The 17,922-nt window shown below is 44.7% G+C and overlaps 1 protein-coding gene across 1 annotated transcript in view; it reads right to left on the minus strand.

Annotated features, from left to right (window-relative positions):
- The window catches only part of GRAMD2B (GRAM domain containing 2B), a 167,200-nt gene that overhangs the window by 133,639 nt on the left and 15,639 nt on the right, over nt 1-17,922 (minus strand). The window lies entirely within an intron of this gene.

Genomic DNA, 17,922 nt, shown 5'->3' on the forward strand with positions numbered 1-17,922 from the left:
CCCAGGGATCTGTACTTTAATATCTTTATTGGTGATATTGCAAATGGAATTGAGGGTAAAATTGCAGATGACATAAAGGTATGCAACAGGGTAGACACACCAGGAGGGGTAAAACAAATGATTGATGCAGAGGCGTACCTAGATATTCGTAGGCCCCATAGCAAAAGTTTGTAAGGGCCCCTATTTAGCAACTGATGGTGATAAATGTTTGTAAAACATATTAGCTAGACAGCAAAGATGGGCCCCATAGCAGCTGCACCCCTTGCACCTATGGTAGTTACGCCCTTGGATTGATGATCTAGGTAGATTAGAGCAGGCATTCCCAACCACGGTCCTCAGGGCACACCAACAGTGCAGGTTTTAGTGATATCCAGGCTTCAGCAAAGATGGTTTAATCAGAATCACTCAAGTACTAATTAAGTCACCTGTGCTCAAGCCTGGATATCACTAAAATCTGCACTGTTGGTGTGCCCTGAGGACCGTGGTTGGAAATGCCTGGAATAGAGGAATGGTCAAGAGCATGGCAATTACAGATTAATGATAGAAAATGCAAAATCATGCACTTGGGTCTCAAAAGTCCAAAGACTAAATATAGTATAAATGGCACTATAATGGAAACTAATGAAGAAGAGAAAGAGATCTAGGTGTCGCTATTTCAGGGGACCTAAAGGCAGGTAGGCAATGTAACAAAGCAATGAAGAAGGCAAGTCAGATGCTTGGTTGCATAGGGAGAGGTATCAGCAGTAGAAAGAAAGAAGTAATAATGCCACTGTATAGGTCATTGGTACGGTCTCATCTAGAGTACTGTGCTCAGTTCTGGAGGCCATATCTCCAGAAGGATATAAATACATTAGAGACTGTACAAAGAAGGGCAACTAAAATGGTGCATGGCCTACATCACAAAACGTACCAGGAAAGACTAAAAGATCCTAATATGTATAGTTTACAGCAGAAAAGGGAAAGGGGGGACACAGGGCCGGCGCCACCACTAGGCAGCTGTAGGCATCTGCCTGGGGCACCGGCCACTGGAGGGCAGCAGGAGGGAGCCGGATGGATCCCCCCCCCTGTGGAGCCACTCTACCTCCGCTTCTCCCCCCCCTGGAGTGACAGCAGTGGGAGGGAGGATGGAGATGAGCAACTCGCAGCACAAACTTGTTCTCAAAATGGGCAAAACCATGTGCACTGCAGGTGGGGCAGATGTAACATGTGCAGAGAGAGTTAGATTTGGGTGGGGTGTGTTGAAACTGAACTCTAAATTGCAGTTAAAATTTTTTTGCAGCCAGTATTTACCCTGCACAGAAACAAAATAACTCTCTCTATACTTGTTACATCTGCCCCACTTGCTGTGCACCTGGTTTTGCCCATTTTGAGAACAAATTTGTACTGCGATCAGATCTGCATAAGGGCCTATATGTATCTATGTTTCTCCTTGTATAAATTAAAATCAATGTTCATAATGTCCAGTATATGATTGTATTACCTGGTTCATCTTTCATCTTATCACTTCACAACTTTATTAATGTTTTAGTTTTTTTAGTTTTAATATCTAAGGCCCTTATTCTGGTTGGTGCGGATATGTCCGCGTGCATTCGTTCCGCCAATGTTTTGTGTCTGCGCATGTGCAGAGGCATATCTGCGCATGTGCGAAAGGGACATACGTCCAAATTCCGCATGAATTGTTTACACTACAAACAGGGGGAGGAGAGGGGCGTGAAGGGCTGTTTGGCCTCATTAACATATGCATACGCCCCGCGTTTCATGGGCGTTCCCATGAAAACGCTGGGCGTACGTATGGTAATGCGGCCGTGACACACGTATAGGGGGCGGACATATGACATTGCCGGATGTCAGCTGCCCGCCCAGATCCCTGCTTTTGCACGGAGAAATGCCCGAGTGGTCTGAGCTCGCGGGAGCTGCCTGACCGCTCGGTCCTGCATTCGATGGTATGCGACCATCGAATGATGGGGGAGGTTCCCAGAGATGGAGGAGGTGTATACATGAGAAATCCACTCGTGCTCCGTGCGGTCAGCGGCTTACCGCATTCGGACGGAGTGAGCGATCCGTACGGAAGGCGGGGTTTAGGACGCACGGTCCTGGCCGCATATTCGGCTCCGGCCGCACAGACCAGAATAAGGCCCTAAATGACATCAACAATCTGCAGTTAATACACAGTTAAACACAAGTCAGCATTGCGGACATAGGGCCTAATTCAGACCTGGCCGCAGGGCACATTTTGGGCCTTATTCAGGTTTTATGGGTCGGGGCTGAATTCGGGCCAGTTTCCAATTGTGCATGTCTACGCATACTCATGGGTGCGCATGACCCCTTGTGTGAACGCCTTACACGAGTATCACACTCGCAGAGGCATTCGTGTGGACAGGGGGCTGGTGCACAGGTATCTCCATAAAAATGCTTGGCCTTTGGCCATCTCACTCAGAAATTAATTTACTGACTTTTATGTGCGATTGGGAAAAAAAATTTGATGGTCAGTGATTTTTTTGCTGGGTGTTCCCATGGGCGTGACTATCTGCTGCCGCCCCTCGCCCCCCTACCGCAGCTTTGGGTGCGTGCAGCCAGTGAAGTCTGTTTGCCATGGCTGCACACACCCATCGTATACGCACATGCGCCACACATTGGGCAGTATTCAATGAGAATTTTCCCCTTGCAAGGCGAGAGGTTTTTTTTCTCTCGCCATGCACTCGCCGTGTTTTTACAGAGATTCTCCATGTTTGGAGATTCTCCGTCACGGATCTTTAGACACTATTCAATGTCGCAGGGGCTCATTGCCCCTCGCGGCGAATCTTAACCCCTGCAGCAGACAAGCCTCCGCTGCAAGAAGCCGTGGGACGGTGGCAGGCAGGGAGATTGAAGTCTCCCTGTCTGCCCTAGAACGTTTGTGGAGGGGAGGAGGGCTCCCCGAGACCCAGGCAGCACAACCCTCCCCCCCGAGCCAGCAGGGGACCGGGTATATTCACTGATCCCGATCGTGCATATGTAATGATCGGGTGCAGTGAATATATGAATATCTAATGAGCGGCTCTCGGCTCAGGCCCCCTGCTGGCTGTTATGTGTAAAAAAATTTTTTTTTTTATTAAATATATATTCATGTGCTGTAAGCACATGAATAAAAATAGTATGCTCCTTCTCAGAATAAAATTCCTGATTTTTTGACACCAAAATAATAAAAAAAATACTTTTATTTTAAAAGTTCACATTCCACTTCTCCATGAAAAGATGGAGAATTGCTACATGGAGAGAGAAAATCACTTATAGTGTGTACACACGGTTCGATATGGCTTCCGATGTTGACGATATCGTCAACATCGGAAGCCATATCGCATACATATCGCATACTGATTGTATGCATTGTAAGGGCTTTCTAGCCCGATGCGCGCTCCCGTTTAAGGAGAGATCGGAGGGGAGATAGAGTGGGCAGCACACTCTATCTAGCACAAATCGCAAGCATATCGCATGCATCGTATGTGCCTTGCGATATGCTTAAGATGCGATGTGCTATACGATTTCCAGGGCCCTGTCAGTCATCCTGTTGTTAAGTCAAAATCGCTTAGTCAAAATCTTAAGCAAATCTTAAGGCACATAGGAAATCGCATAGTAAATCAAATAGGAAATCGCATAGCAAATTGTATGGTAAAAAGTCAAAATCTTAAGCATATCTTAAGGAGTAGAGAAAAAAAAAAAAGGGAAAAGTAAAAATCGGACAAAACATCGAATCGTACATCGGATCGCACAGAACATCGAACCGTGTGTACACACTATTAGAAAGACGGCGAAAATCTCACATTGAATAGGGTGGTTCACTTTTTGAGACCAAAATTCTCTGTCCAACGTGAAAAAAGCACAAATTCTCCATAAAACCCAGCAAATTTTTCTCATTGAATACTGCCCATTGATGCAAACAAACGCTGGCTGCAAATGGACCAGAAAAGGTCCTATGTGCACTGCAGGTGGGGCAGATGTAAAATGAGCAGAGAAAGTTAGATTTGGGTGAGGAGTGATCAAACTGAAAAGTAAATTGCAGTGTAAAGCAGCCAGTATTTACTCTGCACAGAAACACTCACCAAATCTAACTCTCTCTGCACATGTTACATGAGCCACACTGCAGTGCAGCATGGTTTTGCCCATTTGCTATCAAAATGTGCCCTGTGATCAGATCTGAATTAGGCCCATATCCTGCACTGGGCATTCTCCAAATACGAGGTTAAACATCTACGCATTGTGATGAGTCATAGACACCTCAGTTGCAACTCCAGTTATGGCGGAAGTGGTTTAACTAACTTGAACATGGGCAAAGTTCAGCGAGAGCAAGCAGATAGAATATGTAAATTATGCAGAGTGCTTGCAATTCCCATCAGTTCTCAAATAGAACTATTGCATCAGGGATAGGCTGGTGCAGGGGCCGACTGCCAATCTGGCATTCCTGGCAAAGGCAGAGCGACTGGGGCTGCCTATGCAGAGCGACCGATGTGCCTGGCTCACATAGCTAGGGGCTGACCTTGGCATACAGAGATGCTAGGGCATGTTGTGAGGCCAGTACCTGCCAGTCTGGGTTGGGATCATTGAGTAGACAGCAAGATGGTCGACATGCATTTAGGTTGACATTCAGGAAGGTCGACATGACTAGGTCGACAGGGTCATTAGGTCAACAGAAGCATTAGGTCGACATGGGTAAGGTCGACAGTCAAAAGGTCGACATGTGGTTTTTAAAAAAAATTCTGTCCCGAATTTCGACACATTCGACATGGACACTGAAACATAGCACTGCGTCTCCTCCCATGTTGACCTTTTGACTGTCAACCTTCCCCATGTCGACTTAATGCTTGTGTTGACCTAATGACCTTTTCAACTACAGTCATGTTGACCTACCTTAATGCATGTCAACCATCATGCTGTAGACCTAGTGACCGTATCCCGCCAGCCTTGACCACGCATGCTATTCATGCACACATGCATACTACAATGTCAGGGCTCCATGGACTGGTGCAAATGGGAGCTTATAATAATGGCTAATATCTGTAGGTGCATTTAGGCCTGATTCAGACTTGTTTAAAGTAATAAGCTTCTAGGAACGGGATGCAGTGTAAATCCCGGCGGTCAGGATCCCGGCGTTCAAAATCCCGACGCCTGAATCCCGACCGCCGAAATCCCAACACTTTCTACCTCCGTGGGTGTCCACGACACCCTCGGAGGGAGAATTAATTAGTGTGCCGAGCGTAGCGAGGCACCGGGCCCGCTGTGTGGCGAGCGCAGCAAGCCAGCAAGGGGGGGCGATCCACGTCCCCCCCTAGTCGGGATTTCGGCGGTCGGGATTCCGGCGTCGGAATTTTGAACGCCGGGATCCGGACCGCCGGGATTTAATACTGAATCCCTAGGAACTATTTATGAGCTACCTACAGTATGAGGGTGACATTTATTTTTCTGAATTTTTGGCTTTGTTTTTCTGTTCATTTCAGCATCACGGAAAGCCTACTGGATGAATGAGCTTGTGACCTAGAAAGAATCTGAGGTATGTATTATCTCGATGTGACATCAGGCATAGGAGCCATAAACGGTCTGATGCTTCACACATGGCAAGTGTTATGGTGCCCCCACATGGTGCGATTATCGCATGTGATTTGATATTTTTTAGTTCAAATGCAGGGGCGTAACTATAGCACCGCAGCCCCCGCGACCGCGGGGGGGGCGCTATGCATGTGCGGGCGCCGGGGGCTGCAGTGCTATAGTTACGTTAGCTGAAATGTGAAGGGAGCAGGGGGACATTGAGGCGGCTGGGGGGACAGACGCTGCGGGGGACACAGAGGCGGCAATTACAGCTGAGCCGGGCAGGGGGAGCCGGGAGCTGTCTGTACTGAAAAAAAAAAGCCCATACAATGAATGGGCAGCCTGTGATTGGCTGCTGAGCGCTCTCTCAGCCAATTGCTGACTGGCTGAGAGAGCGCTCAGCCAATCACAGGCTGCCCATTCATTGTATGGGCTTTTTTTTTTTTCCGTACTGACGGTGACAGCTCACGGCTCCCCCTGCCCGGCTCAGCTGTAAGTAATTGCCGCCTCTGTGTCCCCCGCAGCGTCCGCCCCCCCAGCCGCCTCGCAGCGTCCCCCCCACCTGCATTGACGGCTACCTGGGGGAGCGGCATGCGGCGCAGATGGAGACCGGGGGCGCGGCGGGATAATATAAAAAAATCTTATTAAAAAAACCGGGCGGCCACTGATTGGCTGAGAGCTCAGCCAATCAGCGGCCGCCCGGTCTTTTGAATAGGATTTCTTCCTATTCTCCCGCCGCGCCCCCGGTCTCCATCTGCCGCTCCCCCAGGTACCCACAGATAGCGGGGGTTGGTGCGGCGGGTGGAGGGGCGGGTGAGTGGCTGGGCGCCCTCCCTTTAACGGCGGGGGGGGGCGATATTGCATCTAGGGCTTGATTTAGATTCACTCGCTAAGCAGTGGTCGTTCTCTGCTTAGCGAGCGGGGTATCGGCGCCTGCCGCATGCTATTGTACTGCATACTATTGTAGTGTAGTCAAGATCTGGTGTTCAAATCGCATGTAGTTCAAATCGCATAGCACATATTGGTGGAAATGTACTAAGATCGCCATTTATTCGTGGTACAAATGGATACGACCGGGATCGGTAACAATCCGAAAATCCAAATAGAGTATATATGCCAAATTTACTTAGCTGCTGTATACTCCTGATTTGTATTTTGCAATGGCAATGGCATAGCCAAATACATACGATGCAATAGCATTACGGATCACTCAGATACTTGCGATGCTGCCCTGTGTAAAATATAGATTAAAGAAATAATTTTAAATAACCTGCCCTGGGCTTATTGAGCCTGGTCCTGGTTGCAGAAATACAGGGGGTAAAAAGTTGGGGTACCCCTGCATTTCTATAACCGGTACCAGGCTCCTGGTTCCCAAAATACAGGCGACAAAGCGAGTATGGGTCCCCCAAATTTTGTAAACCCCCAGTAAAGGGGTCCCCTGCCGCCATGGCACCCCTAGCCCATGCTGACGTGTTTGATTTCCCCCATTGTATAGGCTCAAAATGTACCTAGCACACATCTCACCATGTGTGGGCACCATTAGTTCTGCGGAGCAGTAACAGACATCCATGTGAGCGAAGCTGGGGCAAACGTTTGTATAAATATATAATTCGGCTTATCATACCATCCTTTTAAACCAGGAAACTCATGGATTACACAGGTTATGTGGCTGATTAAAACCAGTTGAAATACAGGTTAAAAGGAATAGTACAGCAGGCCCATATATAAGAATGGTTGTATATAAACTAGGTTTCCTAGGGGATCCCAATCCTTCAACGATGCTGCTGAAAAATGCGCTATGTTATCGTTTGTGTCAATTTCCAGACACTTCTCATAACAACACTTGTTATCACTTTGATTCTGTGAGGAGACCTGGAAAATATGCAATGTTCGGATACCCCTAGGACTGTATTTGTGAAACTATGCTCTATTTCATTATTTAACATAATGTAGTTCATGTATGCATGCAATCTTTTTTAATGTAAGCAAGGTGATGCCACCTTGTAACCTTCCATATGAACACTGCAACTGGTGACCTCACCTGGGCTCAGTGTGTGATATAATCAAGGTCAGATTAACAATATTTGACTCTGGAATTATATGGCACACATGGCCGCACCCCTGGATTTATTCGGCACACATGGCAGCACCCCTGGAATTATATGGCACACATGGTGGAACCCCTGGATTTATTCGGCACACATGGCAGCACCCCTAGAAATATATGGCACACATGGTGACACCCCTGGATTTATTCGGCACACATGGCAGCACCCCTAGAAATATATGGCACACAAGGTGGCACCACTAGACGGATACAGCACACATGGCGGAACCCCTCAATTATGAGGCACGTGCCTAGGGGGCGGCCAGGCAGCTTCCTTCCCTGCTTGCTACACGGAGAAGCACAGCTGGAATGGGTCTATGCATGGGATCTAAAAGCAGTGTTGGGTTCCAAATCTCAATAAGGGCTAGATGTACTGTATCAAGCGTAAAAAAGGGATAAAGTGGAGAGTGCTAAGCAACCAGCCAATCAGCTCCTTCCTGTAATTTTTCAAACCCAGCCCGTAACATGACAGTTATAAGCTGATTGGCTGGCTGTTTATCACTCCAATGTTATCACTTTTTGAAGCTTAATACATCTGGCCCTAAAGGAGGGGAGGTTTATTATATTTTATAGTACAGGAAGGTGGAGGCCCATTATACTATAGGGAAGGGAAGGCACATTCTATTATATGGGGGGCACAGAGACAAAAAAATAATAATATATATATTTTTTTTTTTTTGAGGGGGAATGGGGTGGCAAATAATGTTGTGTCTAGGGGTGACCAGGTCCTAATCCACCTATGCATGGCACCCCTAGAACTACAAGACACACATGACAGCACCCTTGAATTTATACTGCACACATAGCGGCACCCCTGGACTGAAATGGCACACATAGTGGCACCCTTGCAGTAAAAAAAAAGCCCAAACTTTTTTTCTAATATGGCACAAAGGGCAGCACCGCTGGACTGATACAGGACTCTGGGCAGCACCGCTGGACTGCTATGGCACACAGGGCATCCCTGCATTCAAAATAAAAAGACTATTTTACATTTTTTCAAAAATCCCCTTAGTGGTCTCCAACAGCAGTACTCATATAGTAGCCCCCTTTAGTGGTGCCCTACAGCCCCCTGAGTAGTGTCCCCATAGTAGTACCCCATTAATAATGCCCCCATAATAGTGTCCCCCATAGCAGGCCCCTCTCAGCAGACAGCAGGGACACATCCATGCTGTCTGAAATCCACAGCGGGAATGAAGATGGTGACGAACATGAGACATGAGAGTCCGGATCTCTCAATGGTGCAGAGGATTGAACAGGTAAGTTCAGAGGGTGGGGGTGGGGTGGTGGTGTTTAGTTCTCTAGGAACCAAACCTGCTCATCTCTATTTAGGAAGTAGTATACTTGTGCAGTTAACTATGTTTTTCTATAGACACAGAATCCATATATTAACTACAGCAATAAATGTGGTTGTTATCAAGTATAAGTCTCATTATCTATAGTCTCTGATATACATGACCTTGATCTTAAAGACTGAGTTGAGCTCAGGTCATCATAGTTCATTTAACATTTTACATACACTGTAGATTGATTGGAGTAAACTTACTAAGATGGGAGTTCTATTGAAGATGGGATGTTTGCCCGTAGCAACCAATCAGATTTTACTTCTTATTTATTTTGCTCCTGCTAGAAGATAATAGAATCTGATTTGTTGCTATGGAAAACATCCTATCTTCAAAAGAACTCCAATCTTAGGGGTTAATTTACTAAAATGGGAGTTCTATTAAGGCTGGGATGTTGCTATGGGCAACCAATCAGATCTAGTATCCTCTGGAAGGCGCTAAATAAATAAGAAATAGATTGGTTGCTATGGGCAACATCCCATCTTTAACTCCCATCTTAGTAAATTTACCACTTAGTAAATAAAACCCAGAATGACCTACTGAAACAATTACCCAATAATATTGAGTAGGTCATTCTGCATTTTAAAGAAGGTATTTTAAAATGTCTGACAGTGTCTGTCAGTAAAGTATTTGGCCACAAAAATAAATATTTACCCACATGTTACCAAAAACAAATAGGACTTTAAAATGCCTCTTCTGTACAGGGAATATTCTGATCCAAAACTCAGAGCAAACTGTCACTGTGGACATGAATCTATGTATGGGGCAGCACGGACGGTGTAAAGGGGCATACACACAAAGGGATTCAGTACTGAATCCCAGCGGTCGGGATCCCGGCGTTCAGAATCCCGACGCCGGAATCCCGACAGCCAAAATCCCGACAAGGGGGGGACGTGGATCGCCCCCCCTTGCGGGCTCGCTGCGCTCGCCACGCAGCGGGCCCGGTGCCTCGCTACGCTCGGCACACTAATTTATTCTCCCTCCAGGGGTGTCGTGGACACCCACGGAGAGAGAATGTGTCGGGATTTCGGCGGTTGGGATTCCGGCGTCGGGATTCTGAATGCCGGGATCCCGACCGCCGGGATTTTAACTGCATCCCACACAAAGTACTGTTGTGCTATTTTCTAAGCAATCTAACTAGATTGCTTAGAAAGTAAGCACAGATCTCTCCGTGTGTATGCCCCGAGAGATCAATTATCTCTTGCTAACTAAGTCAGTGCATGCAGACAAAATCTAGTTATATTGCTTAGAAAGTGACTGCAAATCTCTCTGTGTGTACAGAATGAGAGATCCTGATCTTAATCTCTCATTCTGAACCACTACCCGGCCTTTTTTGCTTAAGCAAAATTGCTTAGCAAAATTACTTAGCACAAATCTCTGCATGTGTATGTGCTCCCCATGGGAGATCTTGACACAGGGAAATCGCCTACCCTAAATAGCTTAGCAAAATTGCTTAGCACACATCTCTACGTGTGTATGCCCATTAATGGTTAGCATTACTGCCTCACAGCGCTGAGGTCATGAGTTCAATTCCCACCATGGCCCTAACTGTGCGGAGTTTGTATATTCTCCCTGTGCTTGTGTGGGTTTACACCGTGTATTCTGGTTTACTCCCACAATCCAAAAATATACTGCTAGGCTAATTGGCTCCCAACAAATTAACCCTAGAATGTCTGTGTGCGCGTGTATATGTGGTAGGGAATATAGATTGTAAGCTCCGCTAGGGACTGATGTGAATGTTCAAATACTCTCTGTAAAGCGTTGTGGAATATCTATGCGCGATATAAGAAACTGTTAATAAATAAAATGTATCCTCTTTATACACACAAAGTGCACATCCCTAAACTAGCACCGGAATAGCATTATCAACTTCTGTATGATTGTTGGACCAACTTAAAAAACACTTACTGTACGGGTAAATTTACTAGTGCGTGAGTTCTATTGAATACAGCAGTGGTTCCCAAACTGTGTGCCTAGGCACCCTGGGGTGCCTCAGGACGCTTGCAGGGGTGCCTTGGGTTGGTGGACAAGGATCAATTCATATTATCTATGGCCAATGAACGAGGCAAAACCAGTGCTTGTGGCTGCCGATCATAATATATGTGGACAAACAGAAGCCAATCCTGTCCCTCACCACATAACTGTAACATATACACACAATGCACTTCATTTAATATTTTCTTTCTGAATTTCTCGATAAGAAGCATTTGGCCTAGGGGTGCCTTGAAAATATTTTGATGCTCTAGGGCGCCATGATTCAAAAAAGTTTGGGAACCCGTGGAATATGGGATGTAGCAACCAGTCAGGTTCTACCTATTATCTCTAGAAGGCGCTAAATAAATAAGAAGTAGAATCTGACTGGTTGCTATGCGCATCCTTAATAGAACCACTCATGTCCCGTTATATATGCTAGCCCCAGAATCCCCTGTCATGCCTTTATACTGCATATATCATATTTATTTAGAACTGTGGTTCCCAACCCTGGTCCTCAAGTACCCCCACAGTGCACGTTTTCCAGGTCTCCACACAGAATTGCATGTGACCTAATTAGCTCCACCTGTGGCTCTTCTAAAATGTGTGTACTTGTGCACTTGCTGGGTGACCTTGTACAGTACAGCCTGTCATGTCAGCCCGTGGCAGAACTTGTGAGCGGTTGTAGCAGGTGCAAAAATATAATTTGAGCCCTCCTCATCCACCCCAATCCAAGTTTGCAATATATAACACAACAGTGGGTGACAGGAAGAGGCAGAGGGTGCCAGAGAGATACAGTTGGTGACAGGGACAGCAGTGGGCCCCTTTGTCTTCAGGGGTCCTGTGCACTGCACCTGCTGCACCATTCAGTGGCGTAAGTTTGTCCCAGTTGCCCGGAGGCAAGATGAATATTGGTGCCCCCCCCCCCCCACACACACACACACACAACGTTATTCAATATATATATATATATATATATATATATATATATATAGTGTATTATGAAATATATATTATATACTGTATGTATATACAGAAAGAGAGGGAGAACACATATATTTTTCAGAACTCAGCCACAGAAGAGATTTTGATGGCTTTCAATTAATGGATTTAAACTGTCAGTGGTGGAGAGGTGCCCCCTTGAGGGCAGGAGCCCGGCGGCAGATGACTCCATTGCCTCCCAGAGTTCTGCCTCTGGCACCATTGGTAAGGGATGTTATGAGCTGGCATCAAAGGAAGAATGCCTCTGTTTTGCCAGCCCTTAACCCGCCTTACCTACACCAATGCCTAGTCCACTGGGAGATTCACGTAAACCACACGTTGAGGATAAAAACATAGAATTGTAGAAACATAGAAAATTGTTTCACCCCCCTTCGCCGGCCACCGCATTCTTAATGATCGCATATGCTCTAACATATGCGACCATTAACGCAAGGGACAGCTCTTTCAATAAGAGCTGTCCCTTGTGATGCGGCGCCGGTGCTGGACTTCCTGGTCTGTGACCCGGGAGTCCATCTGCGGATGTGCAGAGCACGGCGCCGGCCGCAAGGTATGCTGGGAGGGATCCGTGATGGATCCCTCACACAGCGTTACGGTAAGAAGCCCATAGGCTTCTGCGGGGAATCGCCAGCATTTGTGGAGGGGGACAGAGCATACAGAAATGCGGTGAAAACCCGGATAACGTTTTTTTACCACATTTTTGTTTTAGAGAATTTCCTCCTTAGTCTTTGGATTTTTGACCCAAGTGCATGATTTTGCATTTTTTGGCATTAAACTGTAGTTGCCATGCTCTTGACCATTCCTCTAATCTACAGTACCTAGATCATCAATCATAAGGCAGTCTCTGGACTCCTATAGATAGCAACCTTATAGGAAGAATCCTATAGATAGCAACTTTATTTCTCTTCCAAGGATGTGCAAAAGATCAAGTAATTTTGAAACACAAAAAATGTTATTGCTAAACAGGACACAGTCATTGGAAATGCACCAGCCTCTACTATTCTTGTCCTACAAAAATAAATCACATTTTTGCATGTGTGTGGATTACTAGATACTGTGTATGAGTATGTATAACCAACATTCAACTATGACCACTTAACTAATACATTTTAACCTATACAGGTGTCCTCATCATGACACCCAGATGTCACAAAGTTTAATTTGCCGTGCAGGCCAGCAATTTACAGCTTGCTTTGGAATCATATTAAGATACTGTACTCTCAACTGTACAGAATACATTATCTACAAGTAAGATGTTATCTGCCTTCAGCTACAGTGGCAAAGGTTCTTGATTGTAGATGCTGTTGCAAGGTTCATTACTTAACAGACACATTTATTTAATTAAAGCTTACTTTTAATGCTTATTATAATTTTTTTTTGTAAAATAAAGATTAAAATATGATTTGTTTGACATGAATATTTACATAATGCCTGTACAGTGGCGGATTTTACTTATGGGCTGCAGGACTGCAGCCCATCAAGATAAAATCTGCCACTGTGTGAAGCCAGATGCTGTCTGTGAGACTGCACTGGCTTCACTCTGACTGGCAGTGACTTCCTATTGGAAGTATGACCTGCCAGTCACCCAAGGCGGAAGTGTTCACTCCCTCCAGGATGCCTCTATGGGCTGCTGCATCTACAGCCCATAAAAATGGGTTCTTTGGATGAGCAGTACCAAGACAGCTACTGCGTATATGCCCAACCCGCAACTACAATGGGTGTCGGGACCGGCAGCGGGGACCAGCAGGCATTGGCGGCGTGGTACAGCAGTGGCTTCAGCAGAGGGGGGGGAAGCAGCATCCTGGCCAGCAGCAGCCAGGGCCACCACTAGTAATGTTGGGGCCTGGGACTGCCCCCCCCCCCTCACGCGTGCCGGCACCCCACCTCCCCCTACCCCCCCCAATTACTACTACTTACCAGTGGTGGCAGCGGCGCAACATCTCCCAAGCTCAAGCAGAGGCAGCGCAGCATCTTCTCCCTCCTTCATGTCAGGAGTCGGGACTCAGAGCACTCACTGCACAGTGCAGCCTGCAGAGCGCCAAACCCCTCTGTATCCTAGGCTCGGCGCTCTGCAGGCTGCACTGTGTATTGTGCGTACCTGGCCACTGGGTGGGGGATGCATTGTGCAGGTGCGGGGGTGGTGCCGTGCCACTGTGGGCAGCTGCCTAGGCCCCTCCACAGGCCGGGTCCTGGGACAGCTGTACCCCTGGCACCCCCCTGTCGGTGGCCCTGGCAGCAGCCCCTCTCTTCCACAGAGGTAAGAGCTGCCACTGGGTCAGTACATTGGAATTCTAGTTTGCTAAAGGCTGGATCTATGTGATAACAATAATGTATAACATTAGGACTGTAAAAAGAAATATAGAAAATGTAGCTGTCAATCACACACACACATATATATATATGAGTAAGTGAGGGTGGTGTGTGTGTATGTATGTATATATATATATATATATATATATATATATATATATATATATATATATATATATATATATATATATATAAAGGATTTGACACATATATTCAAAATATTAGATGAATTTGATTGGAGAGAGGAATATAGTTGGTGTACAACAGACTTAGAGTCGTTGTATATGAGCATTCCTCATCAAAAGGGTATTGATGCAGTATATTTTTTCCTGTCAATTAAACATTGAATGGAGGCTGTAGACTCTTTCTTGTGAAATGCATACAATTTGTGTTAAACAACTTTTTTTAAGTTCCAAGATCAGTTTTTTAAAGAACATAGTGGTACAGCGATGGGGACACCGTATGACCCAAGCTTCACTAATTTGGACTTGGGTAAATGGGAATCCGAGCATATAGAAAATAATAATCCTTTTGCTGGAAACATCATTTTGTTTAAATGTTTTATAGACAATATTGTGATGGTGTGGAAAGGTGGTGAGGAGATGTTTAATCATTTAATGAGCCATATTAATGAGAATGATTTAAATCTCAGCTTCACGTCTAATTTACAAACAAGTAAAATTGAGTTTTTGGATTTAGTACTTGATATGAGTGGGTGGAATGAAAACAATAGGAAGATTGTGAGTTATACCCACATAAAGAAAGTTGATAGCAATAGCTATGTACACTACGAGAGCTGCCACCTCAAAAAGTGGGTATCTAACATACCTTAACCTCAATTCCTCAGGATTCACAGAAACTGTGTAGATGAAACCAAGTATGATGAACAGTCACAAGTATACAGTGATAGGTTTATAGAGAAAAAGTATCCCATTGATTAAATTGATAGACAGATGTAAAAACAGAGCAAAATAATAAAATAGGACTGACCTTTTGTTTTATAAAGAAAAAGAGGAAAACAATAAGGATACAGAAAAAATAAATTTCATTCCTTTTATTACTAACTATAACACCAAAAGTAATATAATTCAAAATATATTGAAAAGACATTGCAATGTTCTTACTTTGGACCCGATATTAAACAAGGTTCTTCCACCAGCACCTCAGGTTGTGTTGAGGCGTGCCAAACTCTCAAAAGTAGACTTGCTCTCAGTGACCTTCCAATTGAGAAATCTGAAAATTGACTGGATAATAAAAGTATTTTTTATCCATGTAGTCACTGTAAAGTATGCAAGCTAGTAAGTAAGGATAAAAATAAGTTTTGGAATTCAGATAGGAGTAAATCATGGGACATTAAGGGCCTAATAAATTGCCAGACCACACATGTAATCTATATGCTGGAGTGCAAGTGTGGAGCCTGTTATATAGGCAAGGCCAAGCGTCCGCTCAAGCTTAGTATTCTGAAAGGTTTGGTTAACCATAGTGTTCCGAGCAGGTACACTAGGTAGTAGTAGGTGTAGTGGAAGAACCTTGAAAGATTTCCGCTTTAAGGCAATAGAACTTTAGAAGCTGTCAGGCCCGTTCTGCCGATAACGGCCATGGATTGTTGTGATCCAGGCCGCAGATCGACAATCCACGGTCGTTTTCGCAGCCATGCCCCCTTTGCACCAATCGGCAGGCCAGACATTAAAGACATTGAATCCCGCCTGTCTTTCACATGTTGATCAAACCACAAACGGGCCAGGATCGTGGCTGTTGGGAGGCTGCCGTGATCCTGGATTGCATACCCCCCTTAAGGGGTGTACACACTGAGCAATCCGTCTATGCGCTTTTGACTACATAGTCAAAATTGCTTAGAAGATTAGTAAAGGTCTCTGTCAAGGTTAGACAAATCTCCCAATAATATCGCTTAGTAAAAAAAGAGTTGCCAGGCAAGAATATTTTGACTAGATCGCTGGCTGTCTATTCAAAATCGCTGGTATTCACTGCTGAGGGAGATATTCACTAGGCAATCTGCAATTAAATATCAACCCAGTATAATAATTCTAGTATAGTCAAATCGCTCATAGTCAAATCGCTTAGTCAAAATCGCTGGTGCATTTAGTCAAATTGCTTAGTTAAAATCGCTGTTGCATCTAGTCAAATCACTTAGTCAAAATCACTTAGTCGAACTCGCTCACAAGCAAAAATCGCTCCGTGTGTACACCCCTTTAGTCTGTTCCGCCTATCTCATAATTTATTCATGAGCGTTTGGATATTTACATATGGAGTTAGGGAGTAAAGTCACACCCCCTGAAAAAGTCACAAAGTGACAAAATGCATTGACACTGCTGTGCCAGTAATTGGAGTGAGAACCCGCACCAGAGATTTCGGATGCTGAGAGTGTAACGGAGGCCATCCGGAGGCACTGATTGCTTTCTAGCGAGGCTGATTACTTCAAACTGAGATGTATGTATGTGATGCTTATTAAAAGTGTTATTTTTTACCTTACCTAATTGCGCCCTCCATTCTGCGGTTATATATATATATATATATATATATATATATATATATATATATATATATATATATATGCAAACAATGAATGTGTGGCGCCACCTGTGAGTCCTCAGCCAAATAACAAGGTGTGGTAGGCAATATCCCCCTTCAAATTATGGGGTGTCAGCCAATCTTCAAAGGAAAAGTAATGGTAAGTTACTTGAAGCAAACGTATGTGTTCAATGGATGAAGATGCAGCGACTAATTGCTCTGAAACACAGTATATACTGATTGTGCTGGCCTGCACTTTTAAAAAACCAATAAACAGTCACTTGGTGATGTGGGCCTGAAACACGATGTGTATAATATTTCACTATGGATATGATAAAAAATTATTATCAACATATAAGTGTCAAAGGTAAATACATTTATTTGGACAAAGTTGAAAAAAAGGGGTTGAAAAAAGTTTTTTTTTTTTTTTTTAAAACAGACAAAATATTAAAAAAATTCCTATTCTAAAACCAATTATTCTAAAAACAAATTTAAGGTGCAAAGAAATAGAGTAGCTTATCTTTGTAGATGAGGCAGGAGGGCTATAGTGTCCCAACGCGTTTCGTCCTTCTGACTTTATCAAGTTATAAAAGTATTGGTACCTGCAGTCGAACACACCACAGATAATTTTTATGGGGTGCCCCAAGGCCACACCTTAGTGTGCCAAAGATACACAATACAATTTCCCAAAGTAGGGAATAATGGAGCACTCTCCAAGTTATAAAAACTTTTTGTTTTTATTAAAAAAAGGCAAGTAAAGGAAAAAGATACCAAGTGATGCCTCAAAAGAGACCAAAAATAATACCTCCTCCGACGTTTCGATCCTGCTCGGTGGATCTTTATCAAGGAGAGTTTCAGCAGAGCTACGGTCAAAACATGGCAAATAGGGGCCACCAGTTTAGAGGTTTATCTGCAACTGCTGCCAGATACCCATGGGAAACTTAATTAGTCACCCCCACACCGGCCGAAAGATTCTCATTAGATTTGCTGTAACTTGCTCCACTAGGTTCGTTGTCTATGTTCTGTCTTGCCCATGTGGGTTATACGTGGGAAAGACAGAATGTCAATTCAAGGAGCGTATGGCGAATCATCGCCACGCTATCATGC

This window comes from Crinia signifera, chromosome 1 (assembly GCF_055691185.1).
Source record: "Crinia signifera chromosome 1, ASM5569118v1, whole genome shotgun sequence".
NCBI classification, from domain to species: domain Eukaryota; kingdom Metazoa; phylum Chordata; class Amphibia; order Anura; family Myobatrachidae; genus Crinia; species Crinia signifera.